Source organism: Heteronotia binoei, chromosome 15 (genome assembly GCF_032191835.1).
Source record: "Heteronotia binoei isolate CCM8104 ecotype False Entrance Well chromosome 15, APGP_CSIRO_Hbin_v1, whole genome shotgun sequence".
Lineage (NCBI taxonomy): Eukaryota > Metazoa > Chordata > Lepidosauria > Squamata > Gekkonidae > Heteronotia > Heteronotia binoei.
In genome coordinates, this window is record NC_083237.1 from 36,711,793 (window position 1) to 36,723,931 (window position 12,139).

The following is a 12,139-nucleotide window of genomic DNA, read 5'->3' on the forward strand; positions in this document are numbered from 1 at the left end:
TCCTCATCCTCTCGTTCCAGCCTTGGACTTTAGAGCAGTGGGCTCTAAAGTCGGCCGTGTATTCTCTCATCATCTTTGACCCCTGTTGCAAGTCGCACAGGGCGGTAAGGGCTCTCACTTCCTGAAGTGGGTCCCCATACTGTTGCAGCATCGCTTGCAGGAAGCCCGCCACGTTGGTTAATTCGAGGCCTGACTCTCGTACAGGCTCACATACCATCGCCTGGCTGCCCCCTTCAGTTTCGAACCTAAGTAATCCACTTGGCTGAGCTTGTTCGGGAAGGTGTTTCCCCAGTGGGTCATGTAGCTGTTGCACTGGATGGTGAAGTACTTCACTTCCTCCGGGTTGCCGTCGAACGTGATATCTAGCCCCCAGCCCCTGCCCCCACCCCAGGGCATAGAGGGTTGTGGGCCGAACAGTACCATCGGCCATGCGGGTGGAGGTGCTGGGATTGGTGGGACAATGGGGCCCGGGACCACTGGTGGTCCCACTGGGGCTGGCGACTCGGCTGGCTCCCCTGGTGGGATCGCCGGCTGGTCTGGCTGTGGTGCCAGCCAGTCTGGTTGTGGCACTGGTGGGTCAGGCTGGGGTGCTGGCGGGGCGGGCGGGGGTCGCAGTTGCTCCTGCATCTGGTCCAGCTGCCGCTGCACTTCACGTGCGATGTGCACCGTGTTAGCTTGGATCTCATTTCGGATCTCCTTTATCCAATTCTGCATCTCGTCTCTCAACTGCTTGACGCTTTCTTCCCCCCTCGGGGTTCGGCCACCGTCTTTGTCCGGGCTGCCATCTCTGTCCTCTCCTGCTGGGATGCCATCTCCCCCATTACCCGATCCGGTGAACAGGTTTCTGTATCGTCCCACCGCCTCATCCATGACAGCGGTTGAGGTGTGGGGCTTCCACTTCTGCGGGGTGATGAGAAGGGTCGTGAAGTGTAGCGGGAACCCCCCTTTTTGCCTGTCTATGTTGACTCCCAGCGGGGTCTTCGGCTCCTCCACAGGTTCGGTGGGTTCTCCGTTATCCAGAAATTTGGCAGCCATTCAGCTTAAAAGTTGCAGGTTTGGATAAACCCGTATTGGATCAGTTCCAAAATGTCAGACAGTGGAACTTCAAAGTAAGCAGACTTCCAATTGTTACAATGTTAAGGCTTTATTTGATAGTCCATAGTTTCTGAGCATGGATACATTGGAACTGATACTCTTTTCCTAGAGCCTAGATGTTTTAACTAGATGCACATCAAAGCTTTTCTAAACAAATCTACATTCCCACACTAGAGTGATACATTTCACACATTTGCTTTCCCTTATCTCGTTGTGGTTCCCATTCTCACAGAAACAGCTCTGCTGGCTTTCCCTGAGGCATTTTATCTTCAAAGAATTGTTGCCTTTGTTAGTATCAAGGACAGGAATTCACAGTAGGGTTACTAACAGCTTCACTTCTACTTTGATATGCAAGGTTTCTATTTGGGGTTAGTAACAAATGTTAGAAAATGGAGTCAGTTAAGTCAAGCAACACATTGCAGTTTGAATACAGCATCATATCATAGCATGAGAGCTTTCCAGTGTCTGACAATCCCAGGCCAGAATTTGCAGTCTCATATAGAGGGAAGAACTGATTCCAAATACTACAAGGAAATGCCAAAGAAAAAGAGGTATCTTTCCCAACAAGCAGGTTATTTTCAAAATAATAAACTATGGTTTTTTCTAACTAAATATCTAAATTTCAATGGTGGGAATAACTCCTAATGCTTTGAATTCCAAAACATTTCCTTTCGTGATCCTTGAGGGAAACTGCACCATGAACACTAGAGGGCATTCGAGTGTATTAACATCCTTTCCATAACAGCTGTGTTCCCATCTAACTTCTAATAATGTCACCCTTTCAAACTTGATCATTGTGCAAACTAACTTTTAAGACACTTGTGCTATGTGTCCTTTAATGACAAGGCTCATTCTTCCTTCTGAATTTGAAACATAGGACTGAGGCCAAGAGATGGAGTTTTGCACAAAGACACTGGATGAGCCCTGGCAGAGGTGAGGTTTGAATTCAAATCACGCTACCACTATAGCACCTATGAAAATGGAAACATTAAGTGTATTTTCTTGCTTTAGGAGAGATGACAAGGCATCTGTGATTCATGGGTCTCAAGTGCGACCTCCCAATAGAACCTGATTACTTTAAACAGATTCTCTTATATCTTTAATTGGAATGGTTTTTCTTAGACAAATGAATATACTAATTACAATTATACATAAAAGATGAAGAATCTAGCACATGTTTGACGAGAATTATCCTGGGTCATGTACCTTAAAATAAACATCCCTATAGCATAGCCATTGCAGAAGATATTTTACTATAGACATGACCTAGAAGGATGCATCTGTATCTCTGAGAAATCCATAGTGCACCAACCTGAGGGGAAGAAGATGACATTCATTTCAGTGATTCCAAGCAAGCAGTTACAGAACTGTACTTTTGGCCTGTGAATGGAAACTCACCAGGAAAAAGAAAATTGTAAGGATATAAAAACTTCCTCCCAGCATCAATGACTTGGATCCAGGTAGTGCAAAGTGGAAACATAAACCGATTCAGCACAGTTTGCTAGTGCAAATTCTTGTTCAAACCCCAAAGCTATTTGTTAAATAATAGTCATAAATACTGGATTGTAGTTGTGCTCATGGAATATGGACTTTTTACATGACTCCTATCTTCCATCCCCCATTAAACAACTTTATGTTGGAGTGCCTCATCACATTCAGTGGTGGTTATTGCCAACTAATCTATGTATCACCTATATTTAATCTATAGAGTATGGCAGTGTTCTGACTAGGTCTCTTCCTCATTTCCCCATCGTGAGTACACTTATGATGCAATCGCACACATTAAACAATGTGCTTTCAATCCACTGTCGATGCACTTTCCAACTGGATTTTATTGTGTGAATTGGCAAAATCCAGCTGGAAAGTGCATTGAAAGTGGATTGAAAGTGCATTATTTAGTGTGTGATCACAGCCATTGTAATTTTTTCTATTGCTCCCACTTGTTAGTCTGCTCTGAATGAGTGCCCACTGCAGGCCTAGAGGAGATACCTCCTGCACTCTTTTTAAGGGACCTTTTAAGGCACCTGCTCATTGAGATTAGATCATTGACTCATTCCTTGTTTCAGAGAAGAGATATGTTTGAGGAAGAAGCTGGATTTCTTTAGATCTGTCTCTTCTCCCTTAAAGTTGACCTGTGGTAGTGGTGGGTGACTGAAATTTTTTTTTTGCACTGTACCTTATTGAAATGTGCACTGCATAATTTCAGTAAAATCTGTTCTATAATAATCCTGTTCCTTTTCTTTACTGTTTCTTACCTAATGAAAAATTACTGTTCTGTTCGTGTATGATAATAATTCAGTAATATTTGGTTTGGATTAGGGTCTCATGGCAAAAGGAGCAGACGGACTCTTTGTCTGGGGGAGCATGGTGACTCTTTGCGGCCCTGATGTGACCCCAGATCCATCTAGATGCTTTAATGAATGATCAGTATTGTACAGAAAGAGGCAGAATCCCTCCAGTGTGTGTTGCCTGCCAGGTATCCATCAGTGTCTGTTTGCTTGAGTCCCACTTTTCACGATGAGGAATTAGTGAGGAATAAGTAACTCGATATTTCTTTAATAGTTGTCGAAGGCTTCTGTAGTAGTATGTAATTATCTGTAATAAATGTTACCCGTCTCCTGATTCTACAGATCTTTCTGCCATGATGTTATCCCTCTGCAGTTGTTATGGACTATGTTTTGCAAATACATAATTCACTGGGGAAATGGAAAGAAAGAACCAGACAATTCTGACAGAGTTCATTCTCTTGGGACTGTCAGATGATTCAATAAGGAAAGAGCAAACAGAAATGGAAAGAGTTCTGCTTGGAGATAATGAGAACTTAATTTCAAAAGTGTACAAATTACTTTTACAATGGACTACAGAAGATGAAGTAGTGAAATCTCAAATGATAAAATGGGCAATTAATGTAAATAAAGAAATAAAGATGGAATCTTGGGAATATCTGTGGAAAAACTCTATGAAACTCGCAACATGTCATAGTATTAAAGAGAACTGTTTTAAGATGATGTATAGATGGTATATGACTCCAAAAAAATTAGCAAAGATGAACAATAAGATGCCAGATAGGTGTTGGAAATGTAAAAAGCATGAAGGTTCTTTCTACCATATGTGGTGGACTTGTGAAAGAGCTAAAATGTTTTGGCAGATGATTCAACAAGAGATATCTAAGATCCTAGGATATGAATTTAACAAAGAAGCAGAGACTTTTCTGCTGGGATTACAAATGGAAAAATTTCCAAAAGAAGATAGAACTTTAATATGGTACTTGCTCTCAGCTGCTAGGACATTGTATGCGCAGTTGTGGAAGCAAGAAAAAATACCAGAAAAATGGGACTGGACTATAAAAGTTATGTCATGGAGTGAAATGGACAAGCTAACAAGAAAACTAAGATACTGCGATTTAGAACTTTTTAATCGGGAGTGGAAGAAATTCAGAAGATATGTAGAAAAAGAGTGGAAAATAAAAGGACATTGGACAATTTTTGAAGATTAAGACCTTTAAGACAAGAATATAACTTTTGAAGGGGGGATCTTTTTCTTAATCAATTTTTGTTTTTTCTTGATAGTTAAAGGTACCTTTAATATCTGTTTTTTTTTAAAAAAAAAATAACACTGGCGGGGGTCAATTATTGGGGGGAGGGGTGGGAGAAAAGTAAGATGTGGGGTAGAATGATGTTTTTTTTTTTTATCTTAAGCTTTTTATAAGTTGTAGATATAGTTCTACTACCATATGTTACTAATAAAAATTGTTTATACCCGGGACTGTCAGATGATTCTAACATCCAATCTGTCCTTTTTGCTTCAGGGCTGTTGACATACATGTTCACATTAGCAGGGAATCTGGCCATTATTGTTTTGATACAGACTGACCAGCATCTCCAGACTCCAATGAACTTCTTGCTGAGCAATTTGGCTTTTACTGAGATCTGCTACATCAGCTTCACCATGCCAAAGATGTTACGGGATCTCATGACAGGGAACAAGACCATCTCCTTTGCTGGCTGTGCATCCCAAATGTATTGCTTTCTAACCACAGCAGCTGTGTAAGGTGCCCTACTCACAGTCATGGCGTATGATCGTTATGCTGCCATCTGCCACCCATTGCATTACACATTGCTCATGAGCCAACCTGTGCTCAGATGGCTTCTTGAAGTTTCATGGGTGATTGGAGGTCTTAACGCCACTGTCAATACTGTTTATGTTTTCTCCTCGAACGTCTGTGGTCCCAATAAGATAGTGCACTTCTTCTGTGACATCCCACCTGTCATGCATCTGTCCTGCTCCAACACTTCTCTTGCTGAACTGATGACTTTTATGATCTCTGGAACCATCATGATGGTGACTATCTTCTTAATTTTTCTCTCCTATGTCCTGATTGTCTTATCTGTGCTCAAAATCAATACGGCTCAGGGTAGGATCAAGACATTCTCTGCTTGTGCCTCCCACCTTACTGTGGTGAGTATCTTCTACAGCACAGTCATCTTTACTTATCTGAGACCTTCCTCTGGCCGCTCCATGGAACCGTGTGATCTCTGTGTTGTACACGATTGCCACTCCTTTGCTGAACCCTCTAATCTACAACCTCAAAAACAAAGAAATGCAGGCAGAACTTCTAAATGTTCTTGGAAAGAAGCAACATTGTCAGCTGTGAAAGCACATTATTAATTGCTAGAGGCAAGGATGGAATTGCCTTAAATTATAAGACATTACAAGAATCAATTCATGATGAAGAATTGCCATTTACTACGGTATTTGGTTCATGAGCCACAGGTACAATGCTGAATTGACCAAAACAAGCACAAGGGCTACCATTCTACTCCCTCTATCCCACTTTCCATCTCCTTGGCTGAACGCATTATTGAACATTCAAATGCGGATGAAAAGGGAAGGAATGAAACTGCTGGATCATTATGATGTTGCAGAACAATTACTCTTAATCACCTATCATAATTGTTAAGTGCCTAAATTACTGAAGTTTACAAGTTACAATGAATGCATGTACAATCGATGTCCAGTGTGCATTCCATTATTTTATGCATGTGTATTGACTGTTGCTGTCATGGTGTAGAATCAAAAGGGTCCCAGTACTGGTCTGGGCAGTCCACAAATCCTTCTGCCCATTCTTTTTTTCCAAATTCAGGGTCAGATCCAGATGTAGAAAGTCAACCTTGCTCCTTCCCTTTCATTTACAAGGGCAAGTCCTGTGACACATGTACCACTGAGGGCATGAGTGATGGGAAACTCTGGTATGCCACCACCAGTACTTACGACGTAGATAAGAAATGGGTTTATTGCAATGCCACAGGTAAGTCGAGAGCAACAGGTGGGGTTTATTTATTTAGCTGGTTTTAATTTTATTTAGTTGATTTATGGTCTCACCGTACAGTTAGCATATGTACAGCTGAATAGGTGATATAAATCCACCACTTATTCTGATACTGGCCTCATGTTTACCTTGCAAAACAAGCATATGTTGGCTCTTCTTTAAAATCAAATGTGCACACATCAAGGATTGATGCGCATGCATTCAGTGTAACTCATGGACAAAGCTTGAGACAGATTACTGATTTATAATAATTATATCAAGATTTTGAAGATAAATAGATCTTAGAAAAGCAGGAAGGAATCAGAGCACATTCAGAAATATTAACAGTGAATACCCTGAAAACAATGTATTTTCTAAAGGAATTACATTTTGAATTAGGCAAAATAATCTACTATAATTTTTTAGCTAGAATTCTTAGGGGGGGGGAATAAAATTTCAAGATTCTTTGTAAATGGTCAAGAAATTCATCAAAGAGGAGACAGGAATGCATAATCATTTTTTCCCATGGCTTCTAGAATAAAGCCTGGACGCCTATGAGTGTGGGACTGCCACTAAAGTGGTCACCACCAAAGGTCACCACATTGGGGAAGCCACTTCAGTGGGGATACAAGGATGATCTGTTTAGAGAATCAGAGGTATTGGGAGGGCTAAAGGGTTTGTGAGTTGGCAGGAAGGTGTGAATCCTAGTCTTCAGCACTGTCCTTACTGAGGAGATAACCAGTGGATATGTGCCTTGGGGAGGAGACAGCCTTCCCTGATTCTCCAAAGAGGAAAGTGTCATGGTGGGATACAGACTAGTCATTCCAGGAGAGGCAAGTCTAGCCTGTCCAGGCCCTGACCACTGTCTAGAATCACCCCTCTTTCCCCCTGTACATTGTTTATTTGGAAGCTAGTATTGATGAAACAGGAGGGTTGACAGCTAGAATTCTAAGCAAAGTGGGGGGAATATTCTTGGTGTTGAGCAGCATTGATCAAACTCTTCCCTTGAATGGAATGTTAGGGGAAGAGGATGAAGCATGGCACCTCTTAGCACTGGAAACGTGCAAGCTATGATAACCAAAGGCAACTGAAACCCTGGAGCCAGAGTCGAGATGTCCAAAACAGGTAACCTGTTGGCTATTAAGTTACAGCCTGTTCTTTAAAATGAATTGTTTTTATACTAATGTGCCACTGAATCATTAAAACTCCATTTTACTCACAAATATCTGTGTTTTGTATCTTTATTTTAGGACAGATGTTGGCACTAGTGGGAAAAAATGCATTTGGACTATGCTCTAGCAAGTTCACCAGGGCATAGTCCAAATGGAGATTTCCCCACTTATAGGGGCTAAAATTCTCCCATAGCAGGGGCTAAGGATTGTGCAGAAACAGAATTGTTTCTGCACAGATTGTGCAGAAACAGATTGTGCAGAAAAGTCCAGATTTCAAAAATCAGTGGCAGATTCAGAGGGCAGAATCTATAGCATCAGAGCTTCCTCCTTCCCAAACTCCTAGTCAGATCTCCCAGAATTTTCCAAGCCAGAATTTGCAATCTCATGTGGGGGGAAGAATTGACCTCAAAAGCTACAGGGAAATGCCAAAGAAAAAGAGGCATTTTCCTCATGAAGTTGATTATTTTCAAAATAACAAGCTATGGGTTTTTCTAACTAAATATCTAAATTTCAATGATAACTCCTAAAGCTTTGATTTTTTTTTTTTTAAAAAAAACATCATTTCACAATCATTGAGGAAAACTGCCATGAGCACCAGAGGGCATTCAAGTGTATTAACATTGTTTACATAACAGCTCTGTTCCCATCTGCTTCCTCATAATGTCAACTTTTCAAACTTGATCATTGTGCAAACTAACTTTTAAGGCATATTTGAAACATAGGACTGAGGTCAAGAGTTTGTACAAAGATACAAGATACTAGATGAGCCCCTGGCAGAGATGAGGTCTGAATCCAGGTCACAAGGCCACCATCACCATAGTGTCAAGCATTAAATTTCAAAATAACCAGTCGTTGGATTTTGAAACAAAGTTTGGTTTATTGATAATCCATGTGGCTCAGCCGAGCTAGGTATTGGAACTGATACTTTGTAACAACAGAATACAAGATTTAAAATGGCACATCAAAGGCTCCATCAATAATTCTACATTCTCATGTGAAATTCACACGCTAGACTTCTTTAGCTATATTACGGCTAGCGCATCCTGGGTTCAGGCCTGACTGCGCCTGAGAACAGTCCCAGGAGGTCTTATCTTCAAAGAGGACATTCCTGCATTTGTTAGTAAAAGCGAAAGGAGCAAAAGGGGGGTGTTTGATGTGCTTTGATGTGCCTGCAGTTTATTCATGGTTAGTAACAACTCAAACAAATTTTAGCTTTATTCAAAATACCACATAACATGAACATAACAGCAATATAAGTAACAATAACGAATACACTAGTCAACATAAAAAATATACAACAATCAGTCCTCCCAAACACCCTCTCCCATTCACACAAGGAGCATTGGGGATTAGTCAGTTCATATTTCTATTGTTCCATAACGAATCCTTTACTTTTCACCCATACATATATAGGGTCCCATGTCTCTTTGCATCTTTGCAAATTACCATCTTGTAATCTTGTAGTCAGCATATCTAATTCCGCGGCTTCTAATAGTTTGGCTATAAATTCCTCTCTATTAGGTATTTTAGGTATCTTCCAGTATTTTGCATATAATATTCTTGCAATCGTTACTATATGCAATAACAATTTTGTGGTTGTCTGGGGGAGGTTTTCTCTACAAATACTTAAGAGATATAACTCTGGTGAGTGATGGATTTTTATTTTTAAAATTTTTTGAGACCATGTATTTATCTGGGCCCAAAATTTTTTCACATGTTCACACTGCCACCAAATATGAAACAGAGATCCCTTATTTTTTTTACACTTCCAGCATTTGTTCGAATAATTCGGATATACATTGGCTAATCTTTCTGGAGTGAGGTACCAGCGATACATCATTTTGTACAAGTTCTCCTTAAAAACTGCTGACCTGGTTAATTTTAAGTTTTGTTTCCATACTTTTTCCCAATCTGCCAAATCTATATTATAACCAAAATCTTTTAGCCGTTTTACCCAGCACTCTTTTACAACCTCTTCTTGCATTTTATTTTGAAGTAACCATTGATAGACTTTTGAGATAAGTTTCTAATTTGTTTGTATTATTAAATCAAGCTGATTTAATTTTTTGGAAAAACCTTTTTCTTTATCAGTTTGGAAACGCGTTTTCACTTGGCATTTTACCCACCAGTCCAATTTAACTGTATCTTCCAAATTCAAGTTGCATTGATTATCTAACAAATGTTCATAACTATACTGGTTTCCCCAGTCATACAGATTTGGATGCATGGAAGCCTCTATAGGTGACAGCCATAATGGTGTATAGGAATAATTTTTCTTAATTTCCAGCCACACTCTAAACAATGACTTCCTTACTTCATGTCTTAAAAAGAAACTACTTTTTGAAGGGTTATGGTACCAGATATAATTATGCCAGCCTTCTCCTAGTCCTGCTCCTTCAAGGACCAGTAACCTCTTATTCTCCAGCAAGAACCATTCTTTTAACCATACAATACAACAAGCTTTGTAATACAAACTCCATTCTGGTAATGCTAGCCCCCCTCTTAGTTTGGAATCCTGTAACACTTTTAATTTTATCCTGGGCTTCTTGCCGTGCCAGATAAATGTCATAATCATTGTATTCAATTGATGAAAAAAGAGTTTGGGAAGAATAATTGGGACCATTTGAAAGAAAAATAGAACTCTAGGTAGCACATTCATCTTAATCGTAGCCACCCTTCCCAGAAGCAAAATTTGCAGATCTTCCCATCTAATTAAATCAGTTCGAATTTCTTTTAATATTTTCTCATAATTATCTCGATATAAATTCTTTAAGTCATTCATCAAAAAAATTCCTAAATATCTTATTTTCTTTTCGTGTTTGAATCCTGAATTGATTTCTAATTGTTCAATTTGTTCTTTATTCATGTTTTTAGCCAAAAATTTAGTTTTTTGTACATTGACTCTGAACCCCGATACTTCACCATATTAGTAACAATTCTATGATCTAAATACTTCAATAAAGAATGGAGATACAATGCTTGACACATAGCACCTCTGAAAACGCCAACATTAAATGTATTTGCTTATTTTAGGAGAGATGAAAATACAGCCATGATTCATGGGTCTCATGGGACCTCCCAGCAGAGCATGATTCCTTTAAACAGACTCTCATCTCCTTAATTAGAATGTTTTCTAAGATAAATGAACATACTAATTACAAATTATACATAAGAGATGAAGAATCTATCACATGTTTGGCAAGAATTATCCTGGGCCATGTACCTTAAAATAATCATCCCTATAGCATAGCCATTGCAGAAGATATTTTATTATGGACATGACCTAAGAGGATACATCTATATGCCTGTGAAATCCATAGTGCGCCAACCTGAGGAGAAGAAGATGACATTCATTTCAGTGATTCCGAGCAAGCAATTACAGAACTGCAGCTTTGGCCTTTGCATGGAAACTCACCAGGAAAACAAAAATAGTAAGTGCATAAAAACTTGCTCTCACCATCAGTTACTTGGATCCAAGTGATGCATGAGTGGAACAACTTAGCACAGTTTGCTTGCACAGATTTTTGTTCAAAACCAAAAGCTTTCCTTGCTACCTATTATAGGGGCCAGAAATGGGTTCTACAAGGTATTATATAACTGACATGAAAATAGGGCACAAGAGCTCTATTTTAAAGAAATATATACATGCACACATATGATTGCTCCCTTAATTATGGCCAATTTAGATGAGGGAGGTCCAGTGACATCACTTTGATATACTTTTTTTTTCTTGGATGATACAAACTATTTTAAACAGTCTATCCTCTGGTACTTCTGTTGATTTTGAAAAATCTAGGGCAGAGCCGGGGTGATGCGGAACACCTGAAAGGCAGGGGATATAAAAGGGAAATTATTTGGAATGTATAAATCCTAGATGGAAGGATATAGCATTACAATTCAGTTTTGGTTTATATTCCATTATAGCCTTCCATCTGAGATTTACACCTATTTTCAGTTGATAATTCCAGTCTTTTGGATGCTGTGTACCATCCTGGCTCTGCTAAAGACTTTTGTCTTTCTTACAGTCCTCTTGCTTCTCTTTTGTTTGTAGTGCTGGTGATTTCAGCAGGATTTCTTCCCAAACAAGGAGAGATAGGGTTTAGTCTTTTCCCAATCTTTGTCATTTTCCAAAACTAAGATGGACAGTTCCAGCTCTGGTAATCTATATGGTGAAGCTCTCCATTGTTAAAGCAATAAATGTCAAGGTGATAAAACTTTTCATATGATTTTGAAAGTATTGATGATGGGAGTAAGGGGAGTGCTGGAGAGTCTGTGGGTGAATGGTTGAGCATATCATTTGCACACAGTTTCAGTCTGTGTATCTCCATCTAAAAGGGTTGGGTGATGATGAAGACCTTGACCTGAGACCCTGGAAACCTGCTATCAGTCAGAATAGACAGTAGTGACCTTGAAAGACCAAGCAGCTGATTCAGTATAAGGCAACTTTGTCACTGAAGCTTACCTAGTTCTTTTTTAACAAAAAGTAAGGAGTAGCTTTGTAATTAAACACTCATTCATAACTGCTAGCTGACCAGAGACATGATATTCTATCCTTATGGTATGT

The 12,139-nt window shown here is 39.6% G+C and overlaps 1 pseudogene; it reads left to right on the forward strand.

Moving 5' to 3' along the window:
- Positions 1 to 3,799: 3,799 nt before the first annotated feature.
- LOC132584811 (olfactory receptor 5B21-like) lies at positions 3,800 to 5,749 on the forward strand (annotated as a pseudogene).
- Positions 5,750 to 12,139: the final 6,390 nt, after the last annotated feature.